General features: G+C 37.7%; 1 pseudogene; it reads left to right on the top strand.

Annotated features, from left to right (window-relative positions):
- The first annotated feature begins 7,156 nt into the window (after positions 1-7,156).
- On the top strand, positions 7,157-11,429 carry LOC110682859 (annotated as a pseudogene).
- The last annotated feature ends 1,009 nt before the right edge of the window (positions 11,430-12,438 follow it).

Here is a 12,438-nt window from a genome sequence, read left to right as displayed (position 1 = left end):
AGCAATGTCAAGACCCCTATCCATTGTGGCGGCCTAATCACTAGGATAGCGATTAAGAAGGCGGGGTTTAATGAGTCTAGATACGAGGGGTTGACCAACTGTGGGGGGGATACTCTTATGAATTTTCCATACTTCCAATTTTTGAACCGGGTTAAGCCTAACTGTAGCAAAGTTCTAGAGTGACTTGTGAGGGTAGGGAAGGATTACACACCCGTTTTCCCTCTTCCTAACCCCGAGCTGACTGCCTTTCCCCCTGGACAAGAGTCTTACACTTACGATATTCTACTTGCCCATGCCCAGGGCCGGGCACAACCCTGACCACGTGCACCATCACCGCCACAGCCACACCCTAAGGTACCACTACTGGTAAGAGCGGATTAGATTAGGTCATTAGACTAACTATCCCTCTACCAAACAATATTTTTATACCTAAACCTACACTAGACAAGTTTAATGGTAAGTAAAGGGTCGATCCGCGGAGACGGCTAAACTATCATCACACTACCACCAACTAAGCTAGGTCAAAGAGATATGAGGAGAGAGAACTAAGAGTAAAAGGGAAGACTAACAACTAAGGAATTAGAAACTAAGAGATAACACTAGGGAAGGGGAATCAACCATAATTAATGCTACGAGCACAAGCATAGCAATTAGCATGGACATTCTCGATAAAATACAAGGGGCAAATCTTAATCATCTAGGTCACTCCCGAGCACGCTACACAATCAAGCACCCAATCCCGGCCGAGGCTCGTTAGCAACTCAAAGGGTTCACTTCTACCTAAATAGCTCTTTTCCAAGAAACTAAATAGGGTAGCAATTAGATCATGCATTCAATTAGCCCAAGTGAAAGCAAGCGTTAAACACACCTCAATGAGCACATTCAAATCATTAAGAATTAACCATACGCACCACTATACTAACACTAATCAATCGCAAACAAAAATTATCGATAATCTAATTAGTCAATTTGAATGCATGGAGAATTGTTCAACAACCTAGGTCCCTCCCGCACACACTAGGCCACTAGACTCTCAACCCCCGGCTATAAGGTCGTGGTCAACTAAGCAAAAATATTCTTCTATTAAACTAGCTCACTCCCGTAAAACTAGCATAATAGCAATTAAATCATCATATCGATTGGCTAAAAAGACACCAAGCATTAAGCCCTTCATTCTTAGTTCAAAACACCAACAATCCCAATCAAAACATCAATAAAATGTTCATTTTGTACATTAATCAACAATCATCCCTAACCCTAGCTAAGAAACTAAACTAACATGATTGAACTAACTAGACAAAGAACTAAGCTCATCTAAACTAAAAAAAATAAAGAAGAACAATCAAGAAACGAAATAAAACCTAACTAGCAAAAACAAGTAAACTAAACCATTAAACTAAATAAACAAGAAATTGGGGAAAAATTAAACTAAGCACAAAATTAATTACAAGATCAATTAAACAAAGCAAAAATTAAAGAAAGCAATTAAATTTGGGATAGAGAAAAGAAAACTTATTGGATTTTTGAAGAAATTAATCCTCCATTGTCACATTGGAGCTTCAACTCTCAACCCTCCATTAAAGCCTCTAACTTTCTCCCTCTAAACTACTCTAATCTACATTACAACCTAAGAAAACAAAGATTAAAGACTAGATTAAGCCTAATCTAATTGATGAAAATGATAGAGGAAGCAAGGGGTTTCATCCCCTCCAAGAGGAGAGAGAGAACACGCCCCAAGCTGCTGCCCTCTGTTTTCTTTTGTGAGTTGCGTGATGTTGTTGTAGCTGCTGCCTTCTCCTTTATTTCTTTTGTTGGGTTTTTCTTGGATGGAAGAAGAAGGCATTGGGCTGGAGAAGTGCTAAAGTTGAGCGCCCTCTCCTTAGGTGTGAGAGCCCTCTCACGAAGCAGGTAGAAACCGCGCAAGCTCATTGTAGAGGGCTGACAGCATTTTTCATTTTCAAAGGGCCATAACTTATGTTTTAAGAGGCCTCTTGGGTCGTGCAACCTACCGTTGGAAAGCTCGTTAATTCTAGTTTACAACTCAATTTGAATCACCTAAATCCGATGTGTAGATCAAAAGTTAAGGCCGAAAGAGTAAGCAAGGGTCTGTCTACGCTGAACTTACTGATTTTCAGACCCTCTTCGCCGCGCCCGCGGGTTATTGGGCCGCGCCCGTGGGCCTTCTGGCTGCGCCCTCTCCTGGCCCTCTCCAAGGCATCTTCAGAAAACTTGGGGAGGTCTTTTGAGGCCTAGAGAGCCCTTTTAAAGGCCTCTTACATGGATCCATAGCGCTTAACTTCTCGAGGCTCGTGAACGGCTTCCCGAACTTCCCTCTTTACTCGACTTCCACCTTTTCGGCCTACAAAATATAAGAAATATCCCAAAAGTAGTACAAATAGGCAAATAAGAGGGGAATACAAAGGATTTAGCGTAATGATTGGAAAAACGGGGAAAACCGAGCGAAATAGGCTTAAAGAAACGACAAGCGTAGGGAAATGACATGGAATTGAGGCCTAAATAGTGGCATAAATGCCACTTATCAAAATCCCCTACACTTGCCTCTTGCTTGTACTCAAGCAAGATCAACATACAAATTAGAAATAAAGGTAGACAACCAATACTAAAAAGAAAAGGGAAACAGAAGAATATACACTAACTCACTTTCGTAGGAATCACGGTTGTTTTTAGCGCAAACAATAAGCCATTTAAACCCTAAAGTCGCCTAAGAGGACGAGTGTTCTTTTGTGAGGGTTTCCTAAGAGTTTAACCCACAACTCTTGACAAAAACCAAGGCAAGGTAATAAAACAAAAAGAAAAACACAAGTTCATATTTGGACAAGAGATAGGAACAAGCACCAATGAATGTAAAATTTTCTAAATAGACGAATGGATGCACGTTCCAATATGTCAATGGTTGATTGAAACATAAAATATGCTAAGCATAGAGAACTAATGAGGACTCAATTCACCCTCGCTCCAACCAATCGGGCCACGTTCTCTCCTCTAGCTTCAAATCAACCCTTAAGCTAGCTTCTCATGATTCCTCGAAGGAACCGGAAAAAGATAAAGAAATGAAAATTATGAGAAGGTCATCCCGACATCTTAACTATGCATACTCTCTCCATAGGTTTGAAGACTATCTCCCTCCACCGATGTTGACTCAACCCTCAAGGGTCTAAGGGTCTTTTATTGGTTGTAACGTAAGGCTAGGGGTCAAGGCGGGGGAAAAAATTGAAAAATTTGGTGGTATTTCCTAAATGAAGCAAAAGGGTGATCAAACCTCAAAAACAAACTCAAGAAGTCACCAAACATCAAACAAGAATACCAACAATGCCAACTCCCCAAGCTTATTCAACACCGACACACGAAGTATAAACAAAAACGAAGGAATGCTCCCCCCAAGCTTGAACGAAGCATTGCCCTCAATGCTTAAAATAGGGAAGAAAACGAAACCAACTAATTTTTATTTTTTTTTTTTGTAATTTTTTTTTTGTGTCCTTGCCTTTTTTAACTATGGACGGCTTTTTCTTGAATGCATTTGCTTTTATTACACACAATATATACAATTTACTTTCTTGCTTGGTCCAAAGAGCATATTACTTCCACATTTTCATTCAAACCAACACAATACAAAACAAACTCCCAAACCAAAATGCTTCACCAAACTAAGGGTTAGGGAAATGAAAGGTCATAAGGCTTGTAATGTGGCTCATAATGAAGAAAGGGAATAGGCTCAAAAGGGTTAGCAAGAGGGGCAAATGCAAAATAGAAAACCAAATTAGTAACAAAACAAAAAGAAGATAAGGAAAATGAACAATGCCCTGTCATCCCCTAGAGTGGCTCGATCACGGTCTCGGGAAGCTAGAAAGTCAAACCAAAGAGTAAGACATGCATAGCTAAGGTTCCAAAATTGCCACTCAACAAGGTGATGAAAGGTAGAATAAATGAAACTCACAAGGGATGAATAGCAATTACCAACTAAAGGGCTTCACATCCACTATAGAGAGCAACTCCATCTTACCACTTTCCCATGAACTAAGGTTTCATGGACCCCAAGAGTTCATAAACCGGCTACCTTAGCATATAGTATCCTAGAATCAACCAATGACATTCTCAAACCGTGCACACATTCACCACTTAGGAAGAAAAACATTCAAGGATACAAATTCAAAACATTAAGTCCAAAACAAGAACGGGTGAAAACACATATGCAAACATGCCTTGTTTTCCAAAGAAAAGACTTTATACAAACAAATATTCACAAAGCAAGAAAAATTAGGGGATGTATATACAATAGCGCAAGAAGAAAGCATGATCAACAAATCCATGTATACCAAAAGTCAAGTCAATAAGGCACTCATGGCCATCCAAGTATAGAATAACCAATGTCAAGAAATAAACCTTGTTATGTATGGGGGGTAAATCATGCAATCAAGAGATCAAGAAGGGGAAGAAAGAAACAACAAAACCACAAACATGAGTCTTTCAAACCACATGCGAATAAGAAGGTAAAGCAATAAAAGAGAAAATATGGAAAGAGTGAACCAAATAATGGGTGGGTGTGAAACGCGCAATTGAACTCATTTTACTCATTTTCATCAAATCACTCTTCTTTGATGCTTCCACTTATAGTGCAAGCATTCCTTGGTTTGTTTCTTCTTATGGTTCTCGATCCAAGGTCCATGCGCAAGGATATAGACATCAAAAACCTATACACAAAGAGAAACACGAGGAAAAACAAAATTAAAAGAAATAAAGAAAAGTAAAAGAAATAGAAACACAGGTTACTTCCCGAGAAAGTCTTGTTTAAGGTCCAAGATTGACCTTACTAGTAAATACCTCGACAAGGAACGCAAAAGCTTGTCATATGCATCGGAAAACATTTCAAGAAACAGAGCATATGCGATGCTCATATGATAAGCAAGCACAAAGTTGAAAGAGACTTTATGCTTGAGGGGAGGGGGACAAGAAAAATTAAAAGAAGGAAAAGAAAAATCAAAAGAAGGAAAAGAAGAAACAAACTCATTTAGTTGCTTTTCGGGAGGTGGAAGCTCATCGTTGAAATTAAAAGTTGGGTCATGGTGATTTAGAGAGACAAGGGGCTCCTCAATTGGTTGATTTTTGAGAAAATATGGTAGTGAGATGGGATAAGAAGGAACATTGCTAAACTTCCTTGAAAAAGGGGTATAAGTTGAAAGGATTAGATTCAGGATCTCACTCACAACCTCAACTACTAATCACAAGGTTTCTCTTCCCACACATCTTCACTACCCTCAAAGATTTTCGATATATCCTCAATCACCAATCGGGACTCTTCATTCTCAACAAGAGCATGATCATCACTATTAACATCCCCCAAGTTACCATGAGAAAACTTGGGTATATCATCATCACCTAAACCAAACTTCTCTCTAAGCAACCTCAAACTAATCTCCAATTGCACTAAATTGTTATCATCAATGGGTTGCGAAGAGTTTTGAGGCTCAAATTGGGTGGAGGGGTTGGAATTCACAAAGTCATCAAAATTCTCACCATCCATACTCCCTCCATCACCTACAATATCATCACCTTCAATTATAATTTCAAATGCCAAATGAGTTGTTTCACTCTCTTGATTACCATTAGGCTCACTCAAATGGGAGGAGGGAGAAAAAGGAAAGGCATTCTTTTGGGAAGATTCTATTTGGGCAATTTTGTTGTCCATCATTTTAATCCAATCTTCCTCTTCATCCATACACTCTTCCTTCTCTAATATTTCGACCGAATCACCCTCACAAAAAGACTCATTAGACACATAGGGGAATTCATTAGAAACCGAGTATGAAAGAGGAGAATTGAATGAAGAATCATGCCATTGAGGATTTGGGGTGTTGAAACATCATAGGAATTCATGCACTCATTCGAAGAACAATGAAAAATAGCATGAACATTATCAACATTTGAATGCATCTCTTCACAATTGGAATACAAAGGGGAGGGGTTGCCATCATGCATCAAGGGTTCATCATGGGGAACATAAGTATCATCATTAGATTTCATGCAAGAATTAGGAAAATCACGACAATTAACATAATTATCTTGCTCATAACTATTCCTAGCAAACCCCAAATAGAAATCCCAAGCCTCTTCCGAAGAATTGGCTCGAAATTCACCATTAAACACATTTTCAACTAACCCCCCTAGTGTACTCATTCAAACCCCAATAAATAATCTCACAAGCCTCCCATAAGGCACAATCATGGTAATTAGAGAATTCTTCAAACCTATTAAAGTATGCCCAAAAGGGTTCATGTTCAAATTGAGGCAAAGAAGAACACGACATCTCATTTTTGACAAGTTGATCCATCATTCAATGAAGCAAAATAAATAGCAACCAAATAAGAAAGCTCAAATATTTTTGTTTTTGTTTTTTTTTAGGGAAAAATAAAAAAAAAAAAGAAAGAAAAATATGCATAAAGACCTAGACTGAATAAGGTAATGCAACGATAATGGAAGGCATCCTCGGCAACGGCGCCATTTTGGTAAGAGCGGATTAGATTAGGTCGTTGGACTAACTATCCCTCTACCAAACAATATTTTTATACCTAAACCTACATTAGACAAGTCTAATGGTAAGTAAAGGGTCGATCCGCGGAGACGGCTAAACTATCATCACACTACCACCAACTAAGCTAGGTCAAAAAGATATGAGGAGAGAGAACTAAGAGTAAAAGGGAAGACTAACAACTAAGGAATTAGAAACTAAGAGATAAAGTCACTAGGGAAGGGGAATCGACCATAATTAATGTGACGAGCACAAGCATAGCAATTAGCATGGACATTCTCGATAAAATGCAAGGGGCAAATCTTAATCATCTAGCACTAGTAGAAAAAATGAATTAGGCACCACACTTTTCGCACCGGTTCTTGAAAACCGGTGGTAAAAGAAATGGGCGGGATTGGGAAAATGACTTTTCGCACCGGTTCCTATTAAACCGGTGTGAAATCATCTTTTTCGCACCGGTTCAAACCGGTGCGAATTATAAACGAGGAAAAAAAAGGAGAAAGGGATTTCGCACCGGTTCAAACCAAACCGGTGCGAAATAGTGTTTTAGCACCGGTTCAAACCGGTGCGAAATGTTTTTAAAAAAACCGGGCAGCGTGCTTTTCGTTCTTTCTTTCTTCTTCTTTCTTTCTTTCCCCATACTTTTCCATCTCCTATTTCCCTCTCGTTTTCGCCTTCTCTTCCACCATCCCGAATTTCCATTCCATTGAAGCATCACCTCCTTCTCTCTCCATTGAAGTGATTTACGAGCTTTCTCACTCCATTGAAGCAGCACCTCCTTCTCTCTCCATATCTCTGGTCTCCATTGAACTCGCCGTGCTCTATATTCTCCATTGAAGCCAATTATGAGCTTTCTCACCTCCATTGAAGCAGCTTCGAGGTAAGACTTTTCTTGTGGTCTACTTAATCCCTCGAATTCATTCGCAATCTAGGGTTTGTCGTTGATTTGCTTTTCAATTTAGTAATTTTAGGGTTGTGGTAATCTAGGGTTTGTCATTGAAGCACGCACGGCTCTACCTCCACCACAACGGCCTCCTTGTCACGGCGACAGGGCTTTCTTTTTCTAGGGTTTATTGTCAATTCCCCCCTTTTTCTTCGATTTTTTTTGTTTGATATTTTTTTATTATTGAAGATTTCTTGTGTACTGTGTTTGTTAGTGTGTGACTGCTGCGATTATCGTCGTCGTTATTTTGCTGGAGTAATTTGCGATTCATGCTACGATAGAGGTGAGCAATCAATAATTGTGTTTGTTTGAGTAGATGTAGCTCTATTTTCCTGTGATTGTTGCAAACATAACTATTCTTAGTTGTAGAACATTTTTTCTAAAAAAAATAAATTGTTTTAGGATTTAGATCTTCAATTTCTAGCAATATTGTTGTTATTGCGGATACATTGATTAGTTTTAGTTTCCTCACACGTCTGATATCCAATAACTTTTTTCGTCGTGACACTTGATTGACGATTATATATTGATGCTATTGAAAGATAGGAGGAGATATTTTGATCTTTTGATGTTAATAAAGATAGGAGGATATATGTTGATCTTTTGATGTTACTCTAGGTTCATTTTCTGGCTAGCTACATATGCGCTTGTAGCAATGTCTCATTATAGTGTATGTGCTGTTCATTACTATGTGAAAATCACTAGAGGTTTGTGTACCGTTCATGTGGACAGTCTGGTTGTTGTCGTTGGAGCCAAATCTTCATGACTTCAGTGCAACATATTGGTTTCATTATAAGTCAAACCTTATCCGGTGAATGTAGCTTAAGGTGATTGCCAAGTTTCCAACTATCCCTTCAGATCATATGTCATTCACACGTCTAGCAAGTACATATTAGGCTCCTTTTTCTAAGAGTATTATAGTATTCCTTAATTCATTTTTGACTGACTTATATGTGGCCACAACATACACCATTACACCATGATGTCTTCAAATATTATGATTGGTTGTAGCATTTGATTCTGAACTATAATGAAATCTGTATGTCCCCAAAAGTATGTCACTTTAGGCGCTAAAGTCGAACTTGTATTGCAGAAATTTTTTTAATAAAACTTGTAGTAAAATTTTGGTTTGATTAGTGGAGAAAGAGTTGAGTATTTGTGATAGATCAAAACATATATTTTACTCTTGTAGGACAATGTGTTCCCTTTATTGGACTAAAATGCAGATGCCCAAAAATAGATAATAATGCTTTAAGATGGAAAAAACTACAAGTCGCTGGGTTTGTAGCATCATATAATATGGTAGATTTGACATCTTGAATTCTTCTTGTTGAACTATGATCCTCAGTTTACTTAAAATACAGTGAAACTAGGTTCTTTCATCATCTCAAGCTTCTTACACTAGTAGAACCTGTTTTCATTGCAGAACCTGGTTTGTGCCAAGAATTTGGTGATAAACAAGAGCATCCAAACATCATATATTGGAGCAATCAGATCTGCTCAACATTTCATTTATATAGAAAACTAGTATTTCCTTGGATCATCATATGCTTGGCCAAATTACAAAAATGCTGGTATGAAATTTTTAGCTTCCCTTTCTTATAATCTTGCTGTTGAAGTTGTTTAGAAAATGTGAATGTTCCTGTTGGATTTGATAGCTAGTGTGCTTAATGATAACATACTGGCAGGTGCTGATCATTTGATACCTATGGAGTTGGCACTGAAATTCCTGGTGATGGTGATGCTGATGCTCAACTTCCACTTGCTACTTACCTGTTTCGTGATTGCACTTCTCTGATGATCCGTAACATCCCAGTTCGCCTTAAGTACTATCGATTCTCTTTATTTATTTTTCAGGTTTTATTTACAAATTAAAGGCAAAGATTAATTTATGCAGTCGGGGTGAGCTGCTACGGCTGTTAGACGAGCATTGTCGTGAGGAGAATGAGAAGCGTCGGAGTGATGCTGAGGCTCGTTCGGAGTTTGACTTCCTTTATCTTCCTATTGATTTCAAGTGCGTCTTTATTCTCTATATTTTCTTGTCTTTTTCAGGTTTTATTTCCTTTAATTGAATTTGGTTAATTAACATAGGAGGTAATTTGGGGTATGCCTTTGTGAATTTTACGACGTGGGAAGGAGCTTCAAGGCTTTATGATTCTTGGAAAATAACCACTTGGAAGAATTGCTCCTATAATTCAAAGAAGATCAGCCAACTTGATCCAGCTAAATTTCAGGTACTGTTAGTTTGTTTAATTAATAAAGTTTGTAGGTTTAGGGTTATTGTTTGTGTGTGGAGTCAATTAATGAATTAGATCCAGCAAGATTTTCTGGGTAGGAAGTGGAGATGATTTTAACACTCCAGGAAGAATGAAGAAGAATGAAAGGGCAATTGGGATTTAAAGGACCAGGAGTGCAAAAATCATTTCCCATGTAATCTCACTCAACTGATCCCCCTGATTTTACGTGTTGCAAAATCTGGGAGTCTAACTGAGATTCATGTTTCATCAGTTTTTATGTGATAGTAGGAGTACTGTACTAATGGTGTAGTGGTTGTTACCACTAAACAGTAGTGTTACTGATGGAGTGTAAACTTAACCCAAATCCTTCTCCATTCCATCTTACTGTATCTCCTTCTTTCTTTGTATTTTATCAATCAACTATCTTCATTAACCACTTTGCTTTGCCTTTATTATTTATTTTCATTTAAATTGTTATTTCTCTATTTACAAGGTTCTGTATACTAGATCAGATCATATTAGTATTGTTTTTGTTACTTGTCTCTCAATCTCTTGATATAGCCAACTAATCTCTTGATGACTTAAAAAATACGTATGGTATCACATGCTACTGATCTTTCTTGATCCGGATATGATTTTATCAAATTTTGATACCTTTGCTTGATCTGAAAGCTCCTCGATTCAGTTATCTGTTTGAGCTGATAGATATTATAATAAAGTCTTCTTATTACTCCAGTCTAGTCGGAGCACCCTGCTGTAATTAAACCCTGTTATGATTGCTGCAGTGTCAGAAGAATCTTTGCTGTTGACAATGTTATGATCTGGTTTGCAAGGTAACTGTTAAGGTATTGCTGCTTCTTAAATCATTAGAATCTTTGCTATTGAGGCAAATTAAGGAATGACAATTGAACTTTTTTTTCTTTTAATATATAGATTTATCTCCCTTCCATTTTCTAGAACTCACAACTCGATTCTTTTCTTTTAATTTCTATGAGAAATGGTATGCATACTTTGCTATGAGTTAATTAATATTATCTCTTATCCAATTTGTGAATGAAAGCAATTAACTAAATTGGACCTATCTTTATTGTTGAAATAGGTATCGTGCCATAACCAGTGCCTACTATCGAGGAGCTGTGGGTGCTTTGCTTGTGTATGATGTCACCCGGAAAGCTACATTTGAGAAAGCTGCAAGGTGGTTGAGAGAGCTGCGGGAGCACGCTGATCAGAATTTTGTGGTCATGCTAATTGGTAACAAGTCAGATCTTCGGCATCTGGTTGCTGTTACTACTAATGAAGGGAAGGCTTTTGCAGAGCAGGAGGGTCTCGTCTTCATGGAGACTTCTGCTCTTGAAGCAACCAATGTGGAGCTGGCTTTCACTGAGGTTAGATCCATTGTATCTTCAGCAAGAAGGCTGTTGATGCTGGTGATGCTTCTGCATCGGCTGTTCCATCCCAAGGAAAGAGTATAAATATAGAAAATGAGACCTTAGCTTGGAAGAAGATAGGCTGCTGCTCATACTAGTTACTTACTATAGTAAGTCTTTGCTGTCACACCTTTTTGTTTCGCCGGGAAAAATCCTAACTGGTTGAACTTCTGCTGGTCAGTTCCGTCCCTTGAAAGAAAGAATAAATAGAAATTTTCATTGTCTATATTATATTTTATTTTTTAGACAAAAATTGTAATATTACAGCCTTTTTTAATGAAAATATGTAACTTTATATATATGTTAGTTTTATACATCAATTTAAGTGAAAAAAATGCAAAAAAAAAAATATTTATTTTTTTTTGGCACTTTGGCACCGGTTTTAGAAAAGAACCGGTGCTAAAAGTTTTTTTTAAAATATTTTTTTGGGACTTTTGGCACCGGTTCTAAGTAAAAACCTGTGCAAAAAGTTCAAAATCGGTGGGAAAGGGGGGGTTTGAACCGGTGGGGAATTCGTTTTTTCGCCTAGTGTAGGTCTCTCCCGAGCACGCTACACAATTAAGCACCCAATCCCGGCCGAGGCTCGTTATCAACTCAAAGGGTTCACTTCTACCTAAATAGCTCTTTTCCAAGCAACTAAATAGGGTAGCAATTAAATCATGCATTCAATTAGCCCAAGTTAAAGCAAGCATTAAACACACCTCAATGAGCACATTCAAATCAATAAAGAATTAACCATACGCACCACTATACTAACACTAATCAATCGCAAACAAACATTTTTGATAATCTAATTAGTCAAGTTGAAAGCATGGAGAATTGTTCAACAACCTAGGTCACTCCTGCACACACTAGGCCATTAGACTCTCAACCCCCGCCTATAAGGTCGTCGTCAACTAAGCAACAAAATTCTTCTATTAAACTAGCTCACTCCCGCACAACTAGCATAATAGCAATTAAATCATGATATCGATTGGCTAAAAAGACGCCAAACATTAAGCCCTTCATTCTTAGTTCAATATACCAACAATCCCAATCAAAACATCAATAAAATGTTCATTTTGTACATTAATCAACAATCATCCCTAACCTTAGCTAAGAAACTAAACTAACATGATTGAACTAACTAGACAAGGAACTAAGCTCATCTAAACTAACAAAAATAAAGAGGAACGATCAAGAAACTAAATAAAACCTAACTAGCAAGAACAAGTAAACTAAACCATTAAACTAAATAAACAAGAAATTAGGGAAAAATTAAACTAAGCACAAAATCAATTACAAGAT

This window comes from Chenopodium quinoa, unplaced genomic scaffold (assembly GCF_001683475.1).
Source record: "Chenopodium quinoa cultivar QQ74 unplaced genomic scaffold, ASM168347v1, whole genome shotgun sequence".
Taxonomy (NCBI): domain Eukaryota; kingdom Viridiplantae; phylum Streptophyta; class Magnoliopsida; order Caryophyllales; family Amaranthaceae; genus Chenopodium; species Chenopodium quinoa.
Note: the sequence above shows the minus strand (reverse complement) of the source record. Positions and strands in the feature narration are given on the sequence as shown.